This window comes from Tamandua tetradactyla, chromosome 3 (genome assembly GCF_023851605.1).
Source record: "Tamandua tetradactyla isolate mTamTet1 chromosome 3, mTamTet1.pri, whole genome shotgun sequence".
Classification (NCBI taxonomy): domain Eukaryota; kingdom Metazoa; phylum Chordata; class Mammalia; order Pilosa; family Myrmecophagidae; genus Tamandua; species Tamandua tetradactyla.
This window is the reverse complement of record NC_135329.1, coordinates 67,688,523-67,708,632: the sequence shown is the minus strand read 5'-3', so window position 1 is coordinate 67,708,632 and position 20,110 is coordinate 67,688,523.

Genomic DNA, 20,110 nt, shown 5'->3' with positions numbered 1-20,110 from the left:
TAGATGCCGCTGTGGGTTGTGGAAGAATGAAAGTGTGTGGGGTACAGATGACTGTGAAAGGAAAACGGTCCTTGAAAAGACTCCCTTCCCTAAATTTTACCCCCTGAATCATACCTGGCTAGTAGATTGCCAATCCTATAATGATTCCAGTGGTTCATGGATTTACATACTGTCAGGAATGAGGCTATTGAGGGAAGAAAATGTGCAGGGCACATTTCTCCTAAGCAACTCTTGGGATTGCACAGGATTGCTTTAGCCATCCAGATGAAGTTTCCTTCATTGTTCCTTGTGGCCTTGCTTTCCTTATGATAAGGGTCATTTTGAATGAGGATGAAGGACAATGGTTTCCCCTCTCAAATATGAGAATGAGTTGAGAAGGAGGCATTGGTATCATGAGGCAGCTGGGTTGCAGATAAAGCTGGTTCAGAGGATGTTGGGTATGCTTGAGGCCAATATCATGGCTTGACTATTCTGCTCTGAAGTAGGGTGGGCATTTGAAGGACAGAAGAGCTAGTTCCTGGTATGTGTCTGGGGATTATCATGTGGCAGCTAAAGTGGAGAAATGATGACATGCACTCTGTAGATAGGCTGTATTTGGAAGGGTCCAAGAAGGTGTCTTGGGCCACTCAGGGTTTACCTTTGACCTGGTTTATTATCACACTCCCTAGGGTGTTAGAAAAGAAGCATGCCTAACCCAGAAGACAGGGCGAATGGGGCTGGACCAAGCATGCCCAGTGTCCCTTTTTCTTGAGAGCAGAAATAGTAAGAAGGCAGGTGGAGCTCACTCACCTAATGATGAAGGGACAGAAGAGGTGTTCGCTATAATCTTTAAATGCTTTTATCGGCTGACAGGAGCAAGGGAAGCAGGAATAAAAAGTGTAATCTCCCTTTCTTCCTATAACACATTCCCTCCAGTTATACGTGAACTCTAGTAATATGCTTAGAATGAATTTAGAAAATCACAAACACTTCAAAGGGCTATCATTTTGTGGTGTCCAACAGCTGTGTTGGCTGAATTGCTCATTCTGCAGCTATTTGGACTGAGTTTGGAATTACATTATTTTCATTTTATGGGAATATTTATATGAGAGTGTGAATGAACAAGTGAGCATATATAATCAGAAAACTGCACCAATTTCCTACTATTCAGATGATGCGTGTCTAACAATTCTCTTTGTTTTCTTTTCCTTCATATTCCCCGCTTTGATTCAAATTCCGTTGAACCATGATGGGATTCAGTGGCCTTTCCTGTCTCTGTGTGATCCTACGTCAAGTACATGAGTGTTTTAGTTTGCTAAAGTCGCCAGAATGCAATATACCAAAAATGGAATGGTTTTTATATTTTTGCAAGTATATGGTTCTAAGACCAGAAAAATGTCCAAACTAAAGCATCCAGGGAAACATACCAATGTCTGTCACATGGGAAGGCGTGTGACTGGCATCTTTTGGTCCTTGTTCCTGGTTCTGCTGCACTCAGATTCTGATGCCAGAGGTTTCCTCTCTGTGTCTGTGGTTCTTCACTTACCTCCTCCAGGACACAAATCTGGGTTCTGACTTGCTTGGCATCCCATGGGAAGACATATAGAGGTGTCTATTGTGCTCTGTCTGTGTCTGGGCATCTGCTTTCTCTGTTGGCACTCCATGTATCTCCAAGTGTCTGTGTCTCTGTCAGCTCTGAAGCAACTGTTCTCCAAGCATATAAATCTGATGTTTCTCCAAAATGCTTCCCCTTTTAAAGGACTCTAATAAACTAGTCAAGGCCCACCTTAAATGGGTGGAGTCAAATCTCCTTCTAATCAAAAGGTCATACCCACAACAGGGTGTATCACATCTCCATGGAAACAATCCAGTTTCCCACCCTCAACAATAGGTCTGGCCCCACAAGATTGGCTCAGGGTTAAAACATGCTTTTTATGGGGTTACATAATAGTTTCAAACTGGCACAATGATATAGCATGTTGGAGTTCTAGGAACAATCTGGAATCACAGAGGAGATAATCTGGATTTAGAGTCTATTAACATCTCTGATACTGTGTTTCAGATATTAGAGAGTTAGAAATTCCTATTTTATGCAATTAACACAAGTTAATTGTAAGTTAACTAAAATTTTATATTTGATAACTTTATCAGGTTGTATACACAAAAATGCACACCATAATACAGTTTGTGCTAGTTTGCAAGGGTTTATGTAACCTAAAAAGACATGCTTTAATCCTAATCCATTTTGTGGAAGCAATGGTTTCTTCTAATCCCTATTCAGTACTATAGGTTGAAAACTTGATTAGATTATCTCCTCGGAGATGTGACTCAATCAATTGTGAGTATTAAACTTGATTAGATAGAGATATGCCTTCTTCCATTCTATGTGGGTCTTGATTATTTTACTGGAATCTTATAAAAGAGAAGACATTTTGGAGAGAGTTTCTTTTGAGAATAAGGAGAGAGCCACAGAACCACAACAGGATGAGAGAATCAGAGTCTACCAGTCAGTGACTTTTGGAGATGAAGAAGGAAAATGCCTCCCAGGGAGTTTCATGAAGCAAGAGGCCTGGAGAGAAAGCAAGCAGATGACACCATATCACCATGTGCCCATCCAGCTGAGACAGAAAGGTTGAATGTCACTGGCCTCCTTGAACCAGTGTTATCTTTCCCTGGATGCCTTAGATTGGACATTTTTATAGAATTATTTCAATTTGGACAATTTCACAGCCTTAGAACTGTAAACTAGCAACTTATTAAATTCCCCTTTTTAAAACCCATTCCAATTTTGGCATATTGCACTGTGGTAGCTAGCAAAGTAGAACACAGTTCTGTTTTGATGAACATATGCAATTGTGGCGCCATCACAATCAAGATATGGAACATATTGCATTACCTTCCAAATGTCCTTCCTGCCAATTGTTGTTAACACTTGCTCCCACCTTCTGCCTCTGGAAACCATTACATTTCTGTCCCTTTAGTGTTGCTTTTTCCGTAAGGTCATATAAATGGAATCACAGTGTGTAGCCTTTTTGGTATGGTTTCTTTCATTTAGCAAAATACATTTGAGATTAATCCTTGTGTTGAATAAATCACTAGTTCCCTCTATAGTATCCCAGATGAGTATTCCATTCTATAAGGCACCACATTTTGGCCATTTATGAGTTGAAGAAATTCAGATTATTTCCAGTTTGGGGCAATCATGAACAAAGGCATACTATAAACATATACATAAAGTTTTTGTGTGAACATAAATCTTCATTTCTTCTAAATAAATACATACAAATGGGATTGCTGATGCAAATGGTAGCAATATGTTTAACATTACAATAAATTATCAAATTGTTTTCTAAAGAGGCTGCACTATTTTCCATTCTTACCAAGAGTGTGTGAGTATTCCAGTCTTTCTCTGTCATTACCATGATTGTTAAGTGTCACCTTTTAAAATATACATTTTTACCATTTGAATAAATTGTAGTAGTAGCTCTTAGTTTTAATTTACATTTTCTTATTTACTGATATTTCATGCACTTAACTGTAATCCATATATCATTTTTTTTTGTATGGGCAGGCACCAGGAAACGAATCCCCCTGTATTATTTTTGATAAGACTTCTGGTTAAAAGTTTTTTCCACTTTTCATTTTATAATTATCAAATTTTGAGTGTTATATATACTTTCTTTGTATGAGTATTTTATTGGCTATATAGTTAATATTTTCTCCCAGTAAATTACCTGTCTGTTTCCATAACTCAGAATTTCAGAGAGCATAAGGTTTTACTTTTGTTGAACTACAATTTATCAATTTGTTGGGTTATTGTTTGGATTTTTTTCTTTTGTTGTTTCTAAGATATCTTTAACTAAACTAAAGTCTTAAAATTTTCTCTTAAGTACTCTTCAAGAAATTTTATAATTTTAGGTTTCATACTTGGACATATCATCAGTTTGGGTTAATTTTTTATATGTTACAAGATTTAGTTTTGAGGGTCAACTTTGGGACCCAGGGAGAAGACTATTTATTCATACTGAGGAGTAAAATTTAACATGCTAGCTGTTGTCTATTGTTCTCAGCTATTCTTTGACCTTTAGCCATCTCTTTCTGCATGCATTTGGATTAGGTAAGTATTTTTAATACTCCATTTTGTCTTCACTATTGACTTTTCAAATATACCTTTTTTTTTTAAGTATTGGTTGCTTTTGTTTATGATTACTTTGAATTTACAATATAAATCTTTAATGAATCAAAGTCTCCTCTTTGAGGAACAACGCTCATGTTAATAATGTTGAAATGAAAACAAAGTGCATTAAAATCATTTATTAATTTTAGTGCTAAATTCTAAATGGCACCTCCTCATCCTTCTTTACCCAGACTTTCCTTTAAAGCTGCTTTAGAAGCTGAGGCCCTGCAGGCAGGGATGAGGGAGAAAGAAAGAATGGGTCCTGGCTTGTTGAGTTTAGATTTAAAAATTTTAGATGAGGGTGGTAGGATTTACCTGTGCTCTTCCTTTAATTATTTCCAATTGTTAGATCTATTTCACTTAAAGTTGTAACCCAGACAACCCTCTGGCAACCCTTTGCTGCCTTGGAGAAATTCCAGGAACAGCTTCTTTCTAATGTCTAGGATTATTTATAGTAATTACAAAAGTAAGGCTTTGAAACTTGCTACCCAGAGAGTTTTCTTTTTCTCTCAGCCTTCAGGAGTACTAATATATATATTAATGTAAAAGTGTTTATTTAATTTTTAAGCAATCCCAATAGAGCACTTGAAGGATTTTTTTGTTAATTTCCGATTACCATCCAGAGGTATAAGAATATACATTGAGCAGGTAGAAAGACACAAATAGGAAGTTATTTACACAGCAAACAGAAACACAGAAGTATTTTTGAGAAGGACAAATAACAGATTGAATATACATTATTTTATCCCATTTATGACCCTTTGCAGACAATTATAGAGCCATTCCTAGACTACTTCTCCCTTAATCTTAAATCATAGTGAGGCCAAATTGTGTTACAGAAATAAATCTTTTTCTCATAGGCTCATAACTGAAATCTTTCCAATTTTCAATATAGCACAACAGTTTCCATTTGAAAAGATTTTTTTTCAATCAGTAATCAATTAGTAATAATTTAGCAGCAAAAATGCAAGAGCATACCAACTAACACATTTAAACAGAAAGCACATTATATTTAAGTAGCATCCCAATTAATAACTAGTTGAAACACATCAAACTAATAATTAAACAAGCATTAAACACTTACTATACCGAGGTAACATACAAGCTAGCACTTAAACAGGAATATTTATTTTCATTTAACACTAATTACTGAATTCATTATTTTCCAGGAGTGTATTCAACAGACAAACTTGGTTCAGGGCTTCAAACCCTGTTAAGAATGGTACTTGGGGGTGCAAAGGTAGTTCAGTGGTAGAATTCTGGTTTGCTATTTGGGGAACCCGGGTTCAATTCCCCATCCATGCATGTCCCAAAAAACAAACAAATAAGCAAAAACAAGCAAACAAACAAAAATTCAACAAATGATACTGCAATAACAGGGTACTAACATGGAAAAATAATTAAATGTGACCTTGCCATGCAGCATACCAAAAATAAAGAATGGTACTCAGAGTAAAGGAGATTATTCTGGAAGTGTGACCAAGCCTCAAAGCCAGATCTAGGGAGACTCAAACTGCCATATTAAGTCCCTGATCCACTTTTACCCTGATGACTCATTCACCCAGTCAGATGTTCAGACTTGCAACTAGAAAAATTTTCTTTATTTGAAGATTTTTAAGATGCCATAATGGTCTGGAGTGCTGGCCGGACAGGAAAAAACCTGGTTGATGAGCCTCTACAGTAAATACAGTCAGAGGTTGCAAAAGCCTCTGTTACCTGGCTTACCTGTTCCTCTAGGGCTCCAGAGCGTAGGGCATTGTCTCATCTGGGTCACCAAATTGTTATGGGATGAAGGCAATGGGTTCTTTTGCCTGATGCAATCAAATGACCAATTTCTTAAAAGCCCAGGTTTCAGGGAGAGAAAGAGTTTATTACTAGTCATGAAACATCAACCCAAAAATCTGACTCCCCAAATGCAGTAATTTTGATAGTACAATGCTATCAAAAGATAAGCAGGTTTTGGGATAATGCACAATGGTTCTAGATGTTTTAGAGTTAACCTAATTATTGAGCATGTGCAAATTGGTTACATGCTTAGTCACAGAACATATGTTAAACATATAGGTTAAAGTCTAAGTTACTATGCATGTCAAGCAGGGCCATTTTAGTTAGATACTGTTTTAGTTTGTAAGCTGTCAGAGTGCAATATACCAGAAACAGAATGACTTTGTAAAGGAAATTTAATAAGTTGCAAGTTTACAGTTCTACGGCCATGAAAATGTCCAAATTAAGGTACTCAGACAAAGATACCTTAACTCCAAAGAAATGACTGATGACGTTTGGAGATTCTGTCTTGGCTGGTAGCACCCATGGTCAGATGTGTGAACTTTTTCAATTCATTTCATAAAGCTTTCCTGAGGGTGTTTTCCTTCTGTATCTCCAAAGATCTCTGGCTGTGTGGGCTCTGTTGGCACTAAAGCTTTTTTCCAAAAGGGTTCCCTCTTAAAGGGCTCCAGTAAGCAACCCCACCTTGAATGGGTAGAGACACATCTCCATGGAAATCATGTAATCAGAAGTTACCACCTGCAATTGGGTTAGTCACATCTCCATAGAAACAGTCAAAAAGCTCCCACCCTGCAATATTGAATGGGGATTAAAGAACATGGTTTCTCTGGGGTACAGGACAGCCTCAAACCAGCACAGACCCATTCTCAGTTATCAAGGGACCTTTGGACTTGCACTGACCCAAGACTCTTCATTAATAAACATCAAGGGCTGTGTTTAGTGATTACAAGACTCTAAAGTTGGAAAGCTGGATAAATGGGTACAAGTGAAGGTTAGTCACAAAATTTTATTACAAGGGCATAAGGTTAAGGCTAAACAATCATTATCAGAGATCAAGGCAGTTGGATCACAGTTCAGAGATTTCAGGTATTTCTCTCTGTCTACTCCAACGTACCAGAAAGCAAAAAGGAATGCCTTTATAATGATTCAGTAATCATAATTTGCCCTTAAATCCCAATTTCTTAGTTACAACTGTATACATCTTTTTGTGAAGGCATAAGGTATTGTATGTCTTTGGCAATCACTTAAGAGTGCAGTAGTTGGGTGATATGATAAGGGTATCTTAAAATTTCTAAGTACCTGCCAAATAGTTTTCAAAAGTGGTTGTGCAATTTTGCATACCTTCAGAAGTGTATGAGGGCCCTGCTTGCTGCACATCTCCAATACTTTGTGTAGACAAATTTGAAAATTTTAGTCATTCCAGTGTGCATGTATTGATGTCTCACAATTTTAATAACTATTTCCCTAATCAATAATGATAATGATTATCCACATCATTTGACATTTGAATATCTTCTTTGTTGAAGTATGTATTAAAATTTTCATTTCAAAAATTTTGTCATCTTATTATTGAGTTGAAGAGAGCTTTATAATTGTGAGTATCTACTGCAGATATATAGTTTCCATATATTTTCTCTCAGCCTCATTTTTGTTACAGGGATATTTGAAGAATAAATGTTTAATTCTGCTCTCATTCGATTCATAATTTGTACTTTCATATGTTGGTTTGTATTGGGTGTGTGTATGTGTGTGTGTAGTATCTAAAGAACACAAACCTAATCTGCTTTCAAGAAGGTTATCTCCAATAATAGTTCATTAGAAAGTTTATAACTTTATATTTAGGATTAGAATGCATTTTGATTTATTTTTCATACATGCCGCAATGTTTAGTTCAGAGTTTATTTTCCAGCACGCAGACTTTCCTTTATATTAGCAAATTGTTGAAAGAACTGTCTTATGTTCCATTGAATTGCCTTTGAAACTTTGCCAAATATAAATTGATCATATTTGTACAGTTCTCTCTGTACTTTCTATTTACCTTCAATCATCATGTACCTATCTTTAACTAATATCGTATTCCTATGATTACTGTAACATTATATTTAGTTATTTAAATTGGGTTGGGTACTCCTCCAGCTTTGTCCATCTTTTCCAAAGTTGTTTTGCTATTCTATTTTCTTTCCTTTCACTTATATGTATTATAATTAGTTAGAACATTTCCGTCATCAGAAATACCTTCTGGAGATTTTGATTGCAATTCAATTGATTGAATTGACTGTTAGATAAATTTGAGGAAAATTGGTATTTTAATCAAATTGAGTGTTTGAGTCCATGAATATGCTATATCTTATAATGTATTTAGTTCTTGTTAGATTTAGATTTCTCTCATCATTGTTTTGTAGTTTTATCATCTATACCCTAAAGATGTCTTGCTTGATTTCTACCTAAGTATTTTAGGATCAGGGTACATTTAAAAGGCAAATATTTTAAAATTTAAGTTTTTAAATGATTATTTCTAATGTAGAGAAATTCCATTGTTTTTTTTTGTATTTTTATTTAAGAAAACAAATAATACACTTAGAACTACCAAAAATGTATATCTTAGTTAACTTAACCATAGGCATATTTAATCTTTTTTTTTTTTTTTTGACATGGGCAGGCTCCGGGAAATGAACCTGGGTCTCTAGCATGGAAGGAGAGAACTCTGCCACTGAACCACCGTTGCTTGCCCCATAGGCATATTTAAATAATGTATCCTAATATCATTGTAAAACCTGTGGGTTTGTGCAGTAAGTTTCATAAACCAATTAAAAGAAAAACAAGGAAAAATACATAAATCCAGATAGTGAAGTTCTTAAATTCTAAATATTAAATGCTAATTTAAATACCTTTTTTTTTTTTTTTTTAACATGGGCAGGCACCTCTGGCATGGCAGGTGAGAACTCTGCCTCCTGAGCCATCGCGGCCTGCCCTAATTTGATCAGCTGTCAAAACTGTGAATGTTCTCAAAATATGAAGTCAAAAGTTATTACAAAAAAAGTTATTACAAAGTTATTACAGATATCTACATTGCTATAGTAATAACCTATGTTCCTAAACATTTTCTTGATTTCAGGAAAATACAAAAATGCAAATATTTTTACAATTAATATGAAAAAAATCTTAACCAATTCTATTGATTTTTATATATTGACTTGCATCTTGCAAAAATATTGATGGATTGAGATTTTCTACATAAGTAATTATCCCTTTGCCAGCATTATAACTTTTATTTATTTTTATTGCTTCTTTGCCCTTCTAGAACATTTAGTAAAATGTTCTCTTGGACTGTGAAGAGGATATCCCTGACTGTCTCTTAATCTTAGTGGAAAAGCAGTCATTCCTTCACTGTTAAGTGTGGTGCTAAATGTAGGTGTTTTTGTATTTTGAGAAACTTACCTTCCATTCCCAGATTGCAAAGAGTTTTAACCATGAATGGATATTGACTTTTTTCAAATGATGTTTCTGCATCTGTTGAGATGATCATTTGATTTTTCTTCTTTAGTCTGGGAACATAGTTAATTACCTTGATGGATATTTGAATGTTGAAAGACTCTTGCAATTCTAGGACAGACAACATTGGTCATGATATATTTTCTTTTTGTTATATTGCTAGATCCAATTTGCTAATATTTTGTGGAGGATTTTTTGTACCTATATTCAGAAGCAATATTAGTCTGTAAGTTTGCTTTTGTTGTTATCAATGTCTTTGGTTTTGGCAGAGGTTAATTTAGATATTATAGGTGAATTAAAAAGTGTTTTCATCTCTTCGATTTTCTGTAAAGGGTCAATTTCTCCTGAACTATTTGGTAGAATTCATCTTTGAAATCAGCTGGGTCTGGTGATTTCTTTCCTGGAAGGCTTTAAAAACAAATAAAATTTCGCTATTAGCTTTAAGATTATTTGGGTAACATATTTCTACTTGAGTAACTTTGAGAATGTGTGTATTTCAAATAATCAGTACATTTTGGGTAAGTAGCCAAATGTATGCTCATAATATTTTTGCTAGTATTTTATTTCTATTAGATTCTATAGGATGAGTGACAATGCTCCTTTTTTCAGTTAGATATTTGTTGTCTCTCTCTTTCTCATTTTCTAGGTCAATGACAGGAATTTTAACAAGTTTAAATATTATTTAAGAACACCTTTTCTTTTCATTTATTTTATCCATTATTTTTCTATTTCCAATTTCCTTAATTTCTTTTATTTTCTTCTTTATGCCCTTTTTGCTCTTTGTTGGAATTTACTTCGCTCTTCTACCTTCTTTGAGTAGAAGCTTATAACACTTATTTAAGACATTTCTTCTTCTATAACATAGACTGTTAGTAATAAAAATTTCCTTCTAAGCATTACTTGTTCTTTAATCTGCAAATTTAGACATTTTGTGTTTTTATTTTCATAAAATCCTGACTATTTTTCTTTTATTGCTACATTAATTTATGATCATGTTATTTTGTTTCCTAATAATGGGGGACTTTGCAGATTGAGTGCCAATTTAATTCCATTTTGCTTAGAGAGAATATTTAGTGACATCTGACCACTTTAAATTTATTGAGTTCTTTTATTTCCCAAAATTTAGTTACCTTTGCAAATGTTTTGTTTGCATGTTAAACGAATGGATATTCTGTTTCACTTGTTTGGAAGGTTTTATAAATGATAATTAAGGCATGTTGGCTGATAGTGTCATTGAAGTTTTCTGTAAAAAGTCGTGATTTTCCATTTGTTCAATCAGTTATTGAGTGAGGAATGGTAAATTTTGAACTGCAATGCTTGATTCATACTATTAATTAAGTGCAGTTTTATTTTCATAAATATTAAACAATAATTGTATCCTTCTTATAACTGACCTTTAATCATTATGAAATAACCCTCTTTATGCTAATAAATATTCTTTGCTCTGAAACTCAGCTTTTCTAATATTAATATACTCAACTGAGTATTGTTTTGAATAGTTTTAGGATGATTGTGAATTTTATCTTAACTGCTGGATTTTTTTTTTAGCCCTTTTAATATGTTCAAGTTGTTTTGGAATACAATTAAGTTACTGAAAATAGTTTTGTCATTTTAAAACTTGATTTTGAGCTTTCTGAGGTGGACCAGTGCAGCCTCTGATTTAAGGCTTGTTTCCCCTACTACTGAGAACATATTGCATGTGTACTCCACTGACGTGCCATGTGCTATGAGGGCTGCCCAATCTGGCTTTTGGGAACAGTATCTACCCCCGTTCTGTATGCCCTCTGAGGATTTTATTTTTACCTGTTCTTTTTGGCATTAACAAACCTTGGATACTTTCCTTAAACCCTGCATTCCCAGCTGATTCGGGGGCATTAGCTGCAGACTCTCTCTGCAGAGCACTCCTTCCCAGGTCCCTTTTGCCAAGAGCTCCAGTTGCCTTTGTCTCCCACAATTTCTCCATCTCCTCCAGTCAGGGAGATTTCTGGGTTATTTTAGGTTCCAAACTCGACCTGTGAGCCTGGGTTCAGTCTGTGCGAGCAAAGGGTATATTAACCCTGCACAGCCCTGACAATTTACTGTGAGATAATATGGATTTAAACGGTAGCCTTGCTCAGCCAAGACACTAGAGAAGGGCGGGCCATGGTGGCTCAGCAGGCAAGGACGCTTGCCTGCCATGCCAGAGGATCCAGGTTTGATTCCCGGTGTCTGCCCATGTTAAAAAAAAAAAAAAGAAGCTAGAGAACATGAAGAAAGCTTGCAGCACAGGAAATGGAAACATCTTCCCCAGGTCTCAGAAGGGATCATGGTCAACAAGGGATACTTAAGGAGAAAAACCTATAAACCATCTCTGTCACCCTCTGCCAGACCAGCACGTCGCTGGTGGTAGGAAAGGCTTGAGTATATGGCATTGGGATTCCAGTCAGGACGAAAAGTGGCCCCAACCTGAAACTTAAAGGATATTTTCAAACAGCACCTAGCACCTAGCAGTCTCTAAAAGAGGAAATTAGAAAGTCATTTAGTGGGGAGGTTACACACAATGGTAAAATAACCATCACCCATTTGGTTAACATGAAGCTTTCTTATTTTTCCACAAATGCTACTTTATCTTATGTCAGTTTTATCAGAGAAACTTTCAGTAAGACTGTTGAAAATACTTGATGCTCATTTTGATGAGAGTGAAGAAGTAACAGGGTAGGTGGACAGAACAGAAAAATTCCTGATAGAGAGGCATCATTATAATATGAGATTATAGGAAAGAAAAACTAAGGCTAGTGAAAAAAATGAAGAGCTAAGAAATGACACTTGGTTCGACCATCATAACGAATTTTTCCATCAAGCTCTTGACCACTGACAACATGTGATCTTCATGTTAAGTGCACTAGGAGTTAAGTTACTAAATAAACCAATAAAAATCTTATAGAAATTATATTGATGGAATGAATGACCTCTATTTTCCATTGGGGATCTGACAGACATATATTTATTTCATATATGATAATCCCATGATAATGGATTTCAGTGAAGATAATTTAGCCATTTTAGAATGCAAATGATAGTATTCACATTTTTTTTTAAAAAAATATTTTATTTTTTGGTATGTGCAGGCTTTGGAAATCGAACCTGTGTCTCCCACATTACAGGCGAGTATGCTACCACTGAGCTATTCTTGCATTGCCTTCACATTATTTTTTAAAGCAATGGTATGGTGTTTATACACTTTTTCCTCATTCGTTCTATTGGACATGTTAACCAAAATTAATAAGTATGTCTAGTGCTCTGAATCTTTCGCAGCCTGACAAACCACCCTAAAATTTTGGCATAAAACAAAAATCAATTTATTGGATCACAATTATATGGGATAGCAATCTTCTGCTTGTCTCCTCCAAGTTCACTTATGCAGCTGTGTCCTGATGATTAGTTTGGAGAGCCTACTCATACTTTACATTTAGGAGAGGCCAATGGCCAGGGTTCACTGGTTTTCCATATGGCTCTTAAAATGGCTAGCCTATGCTTCATCGATGTGAATGTCAGTGTTCCCAATAGCAAGGTAGGAGAGAAGGGAAGCCTCAGTGTGCAAAACTTTCAAGTCTCTGCATGTATCCTGTGGGCTAATGTCTTATGGACCAAAGCAATTTGCATGGCCATGCCTAGATTCAAAGGATAGAGAGAAAGACTCAACTTCTTTCATTTTTTTTTTTAATTTGAGGACTGGCAAATTCACATTGCAAAAGCACAGCTAGATGGATGGCAGGAAATTGCCATCATTTTTTTCATTCTATGATATGTTCCATTAGATTACAGTCTGTCTAGTTTCTACTACATTGGCTAATTTGAATCACACTTGTTTCCTACTTCTTATTTAGTAGCATACCTTATCATATTTTAACCTTTTCATTTTGCTTTTACCCTGTCCATACCATCATTAGAAGTCACTCTATCCTTAAAAACTAAATGGCCACCTGCTACAAATGCTCATGCTATCCACTATGAAGAAATACATTCTGAAGTTATTTCTACTGAAGTAATTTAATGACAAAGGATTTCCATACTTAATTTCACTACCAATTTATTTGCTATGTCAGTATGTCTTTAATGTGCCTATTAACTTTCAATGGTGATTTAAGTAATGGACAGCATTTATCTGCAGCAGGTATAATTTGTAAATTTTAGCACAATAAAACTAGAAATATGAACACTGCTCTAAAATAGTATTTCTCAATTGCTACAAGGCATTTATGTGTTTTCCCTATTCCCTGTCTCTCGCTCCCCAGTAATAGGACAGCTGGAGGCATATGATAATTTAACTTATCATTGGCTGTTGAATGTAGATTATGGATTGAAACAATGACATTAAAGTAGCCATCTTTATACAGATTGGCTGTTCCTTATGGTTTGATTAGAGTGGTGCTAGCAGAAAAGGCATTGCAAAGAGATTGTCACAACAAAGTGGATATATGTTGGCCTGGATCTAGTTGTGGGGTGCTTTTTGGGGAAGGGAAGTGAGAAACATAGGGAAGATGGGAGACCATGAAATATCCCCAGCTCATTATTTATCTCAAGTGGGATCACACCCCACAGGCTTCAGTAAATAAATGGGTTGGCATAGAAAAGTGATTTTCCTTGGGGGTCAACAGAGGTATTTCTAGGATTGTGCAAAAATCTGATTGAATTTCACTTCCAAATGTATGTTTCCATTTTTTAAAAACCTGAAAATTCGCATATGTTTAAAAGTGCTGTATATAAAATGTTTATACTTCACATCTATTGTGTAGCAAAAGATGAATTCACTCCTTTTCTGAATTACATAATAAAATCTCTTCTGCATTCTTCCTTTAATTAAACATTTTCACTGGTGATAATTATTTATCTATATGTATGAGTTTTATTGATACTGAGAAAACAAAACAATGAAATAATTAGCCTGCTATAGGTTTTTATATTACTGTAATTTTCTATAGTATCTTCTCAATTTCAAAATTACCTATATATTAAAACAACCTTAGCTTTCTATATGATTTCTTATTAAATGAGTGATATCAGTTCTGATGTGTACAATAAACACATTTTATTCAAATATCTTTTGTATACCTTTTCATGTAAAGTACATATAAAACAGTCTTTAACAAAGAGAGTCTACACTAAGAATTTGAAACTCGCAGAACTAGATGTTCTCTAACATATTTGAATTTTAATCTTGACAGATTGCCTTGTACGAGGCTTTTTGTACAGAAAAGTTTGGTTGTAACATCATGCTAGAGAACTTATACTAGTAAAGTTCAGATTTATAGGTAAAAAAACAGGATTTGACCAAGTGCCCCCCCCGTGCCTGGGTCTTTGGCGGGTTCAGGTTCTTTGCCATCACATTTAACCATAGAGAAGCACTAATAGGGTTTCAGAACCTTCCCTCCTAAACCGCCTCCATACTTACAAATATTTCCTAAATTGTGATCAAATGAAAGCCTGCATATTAATAAATACTGAAAAGAATGGCTTCAGCACCCATTTATTTAACTATAATTAGACCCTTTTAGGAAACAAGAATGTCTGATTATATACTTCCTGTAGAATATTAGTTGCATTCCCATTTGCTTTACATTTGTGTAACTAACGAATAATTCCAGTGATTATGCCAAAACAAAGCTTTTCTACATGTTCTCACTGAAAAGCACCAAAATCTCACAATAGGCAAAGCTAATTATCAATCAGTCAATTCAGCAATCAAAGTAAATTTTCTTTTCTATAGGCATTCAGTGACAAATTAGCTCTTATTTCGCTCTCTAGAGTTTTCCTAGAGCAAACTTGAACAAAAAGAAAGGCTTAAACATGGATTTATTAATTAAATACACATCATGAAAGTTATTATAATGTGATATACTGAGGAAAATGAGGTACATGGCGTTCTTGTAAATGAGGATCTTTGTCCAAACAGTTCATTTATAGATTGCATACATGCAGATAAGTATAAACCTCAAGATGGACGTGTATTTAAAATAAGCTTTTACACATTATTTTATAAAATGTATTTTTGCTCTGCATTCCTGTTTTTAGCTTTCTCTGCATAATTACTATTGCTTTAAGGAGGATAATGAAAGGAGTAGGGTTGATATGCTAATGGTATCTTTTCATAGAGACAAACTGTCAGATGTGGGTTTGGGGGATTCTCTAGAACCATCATTAGGAATGGCAACTTCCTCTGGGCACTTAGGGGTTTCGGGTATGTTAGGACTTCCTCTGGTTAAATGAGTCCTTGCACAAATCTATGTTTAACCAACCAACCCTACCTTCTATCACAATAAAATCTCCCTTAACCCTCCACCTGGAGAGAGAGATTTAAAGAAAAAAATATATCCATGTGACTTTTGGTCAGTCATGACTTTTGGTCAATCATGTCAAACCTCAAGGCCTCATCATTCACCTCTAGGAAAATAAGGAGTTAGGTCTGCTTGTCTCTAAATCTTCACTAGCTCTGATATTCTGCAAGATGTACTTAAAGGTGCATGTCCCCGTAACTTCAGAAGGGATAACTGACCATTCTAGAACAGCCAGTCTGTGCAAATACCATGCTGGGATCTTTGCATTCACCTCTTCATTTTATTTCTCTCTAAATGCTGCAAGGCTTTCACAGATTAGGAAACTGAAGCCGAGAAAGCTCAAACAACTGGCAGTCTTCCCCCAAACTCCATGCTTTCTCCACCACAGTAGAAGACAACACATATTCCCCTAAGGGCAGGCAGACCAAGGTCCTTAAAAGCGGCAAGAAGGACACTAGATGCATCAAAATAATGATAATCAGTAGAATTTGCATGTGAAATATTGAAAATGATTTTTATTTTGGTAAATCCTATCATAAGTGAAGTCCTAGTTGATCTTTATGCTGTTATTTTGGACTCCAGTACTGAAGTGTAAAGAACTTAGGTGGTGTCCACAGAAAACTCTGATTTAGAACACCAGGTCTGTGGCTTACCAGACCTACGATTGGGTCAAAACGGTGACCCCTAAGCTAAACCCCAACAGAGGTGTTTCCATCATGACAGATCTGCAATTCCGTTGCAATGATCTTTTTTTTTTTTTTATTTTTTTTTTTTGGAGTTTAGTGGTAAATGTGATTGGCTTCTCAACCAATATATTTGTGAACACTTAGAGGACAATTACATTGTGTTATTGGTAAATAATAACTTAAACATATATTGGTTGAATATATAAAAAGAGTAACAAAAATAGTTTTGTTAAATTGTGATATGGTTCTCCATATGCCAGATGTGGAAACAAATGCCTAAGAAGGATTAGCTGTGGGAAATTGCATAAGGTGTCAGAGACAGACTTGCAATGCATTTCCTGTTTGGTAACCAAGGAGTAACTGCCTTGTTTCCTCCATGCAATTAATTCCTTTTAACTAAGGGCCAGTACTGCCCTTTGCTTTTATTGCACACTGGGAATTATATAAGTATATGCCTCTGAAACTGATGTTTATGATTCTCTAGGGGTAAATAATAAATATGATAACTATGCTTGTTATTTCTCTGTGCACAGGTGAAGAACAGCAATTTCCTGGAAGCAGATTTTTACGATTATGGAAGAATCATTTGTGAGATTTTTTTTTTCACTGTGCAAATATAAGTTGAGTAGTTGTGCAATTATGTGGAAGGAAGAATGCTACTGATTGACTGTGGCTCAGGGAATGCTGCCCTTCCTGACAGCCCTGGCATCACACTTGGGAAGGGACAGCTTTCCAAAGGCTCTCAGAGACTTGGGCGGAAAGGGGCCACGGCCCCATCTTCACCCCCTGGTAATCCACATTATAGAATGCCTCTGTTATGAGCCAGGGGATGTCACACCTGCTCTACTGAGTGGGAAACAGAGTCACTAATGGGAACATCTGTCTTGGTACCTGTGCTAAACCAGAAGGCTGAGTGTGGGCGAGATGCTAAGCCCCCTAAGGTGTATCTGGGATGGTGTTGGAGAAGGTGGCTGAGCAGATCATAGCTGGGAGGTGTAAGCTTAAGTCACAGCAGTACACAGCCCAGTGTCACAGCAAGAACTGGTGCTCGCCAATGATTGATTACGGAAAGGAGAACAGCTTTATTGCACTGTGTGGAACCAGTCCTCAATGGCACCATGTGGCACCAACCACGCAGCCATGCTGACATGTTGTCTTGACCTTTCATGGGAAGGAGGAAGACTCTCTGCTCTCCAAAGAAGGTGATTTTTTTGTAAAAGTGTAGGACATATGAGCACATATTTGTTGAAAGACAATGACACCTTCCCTATGATTGACAGCAGGGCAGGTGCGATTGGGATTAGGGAAAACTCAATACTATCGTTTTGAATGGAAACATCCCCTTTCACAGCGGCACAGGAGGGAGGCCACCTCCAGCTTTCCTTTAATGCCACACATGCTCTTCCGCCACTGGGGCAGGACAGATCCAACCTCTGTCCTCAGGAGATCTCCTCAGGGTCAGAGGGATACATGAGTGGAAAGAAGCTGTTTAAAACAATCACAAAGCACACCATAGCATTTTGTAGAAGGCACAGATTCCATTTGATCAATTTGGTGGGAAAGCTTCATGAGGGAATGGTGTTCGAATGAGCCTGTGGATGAGGTATGGAATTGCAACGGAGAGGGACTAAGAAGAGTCCTATTCTTTCAGCCATTCTTGCCTCCAAGACCCAAAGAGAAAACAGTGTTTTTGTACATAGGAAACTCTTTATGTGGCAAAAAGTGAATGTACTGTATATAGATATTAAACCATATTAAACCATATATAAAGCAACTGCCCTATTCTACAGAAATAGAGCCTCAATTTCTTTGACTATAGCAATTATTTCCTCTCGAAAAGCAAATAACTTGACAAAAAATGGGGGTGGGGTAAGTTTAGTGAAATATTAAGTAGAGTGGTATAACTTTAAAAATGTCACATCCATAAAAATGTCAAATTCAAGGCTATGGCTTCAGTAGTTTTTAAGTTTACTTCATCAAAATGGGTTTTCATTATTATGCAAACATTAAAAAGAGATCCCAGAAATCACTGAATGATGTTTCTCCCATTGGTGAGAGTGAATCATTCCCTCCCGCCCCATGGCTAATTTGTTTTTCTGGTGAATGAGTTCTCCTGATGAATATTTATTTTTTCATGGATTTTATTTTCTGTCCAGAGCATAAAAATTAAATCTATTTAAAAGAGGTCAGCTTAAAAAACAAAGTCTTTTTTGTGTGTTTCCCCCCTTTTACTGAGTCTGTAAAAGCAGAATATTTGCAATTGTTACCCGCATGCTTTTCTTTTCTCTACATCAGTTTTGTACCAGGGCTGTGCTTTCAGGAAGTTATCAGAATACTGCATGTGGGTACAATGCACTGCACAAATGAATGGCTTAGTAATCATGCTATGTTTGAGTTTAAATATGCTGCATGACTCCTTTATGTTGCTAACATTTTTGAATAAATGTTTAGTGAAATTCTCTTTTACTAAACTGAATCCCTTTTGCATTCAAATAATATACGCTGTGAAATTTTAGTTCTAGGATTCCAGTGGAAGTTTCAAAGCATTTTCAACCACAGACGAAGAACAACTTATGCCCAAAGTTCTGTTGTAATAGAAATCACTAAATCTGCTGGCTTTAGCTATCTTGAAAGACAATGTCCAAATTTACATGCACCAATTGCATATCAAAGACTGAGGAATATTTGGAGTGTTTCCAAAGTTCTTTTAGCCCCAGCAAAATAAATAAATAAATAAAAACTGTTTTTCACGTATACAGTCATTTCTTCATTTCCAAAAACTGTGGTGTTAAGGTAAATACTCTGGGGTGGCCAAGACCTGAGCTAATCGACACATACCACTGGACCTGCAGTCTCTGGCAGATAAATAATGCAAAGAAAGAAAGATGGTGAAGACAGATAGCACAGAATCCTGCTGCATTTTTGTGTTAAAGAAGAGGAATCAGCAAGACATTGCAAACTATCTGAATCCCTAATAAAGGTAATTTTGTTTAGAAAGTGTAGAGCAAATTTGTAAATTTTAGTTCTTCATAGAAATTAGAATATTTCTTCATCTGTGATAAAAGATCATTTTAATTGGTCATTATATCTTCCTTTTCATCTTGATCCTTTGAACCTACAGAACAAAATTGAAGGCAAAACTAATGGTAATCAGGTGGATTTAGATGAACTTATTATTTAACTTCCCTGAAATAGACAATGTACTTGTATTTAGCTTTTGCCTGTCTCGGATTGTTTTTCCTGCTATTATTTATAAATTACATGTATTATAGGTGTGAGCTAATTCAACATCAGTTTCCAGGGGGAGAAAGGAATAGTAGAAATATAGCATTTATTATAGTAAGAAATAGTAGGAATAGACCTTTTGTTGCAGTATTTCTGCTAATAATTTTATTTTGATTAACGATTTTAATTCTCAAAGCAATACAGAGACGAGAGAGTTATAAATGTGTTAGGGAAAAGGAATATTTATTTCCCAGTGTCACTCTATTAAACATATTAAATGTTCAGCAAATGCCACCCCACTGCCCCATCCTAGCAGCATTCGGGCAATAAGGAGGAGTAAAATAAATCAAAAACTCAAAACTGAATCCTCACCAAAATGAAGTCCAAGAAGATGGTGCCATAATTACCTTTCCTATTAATTCTCACTAGTATTTCACAATGGCCTTTTTCTT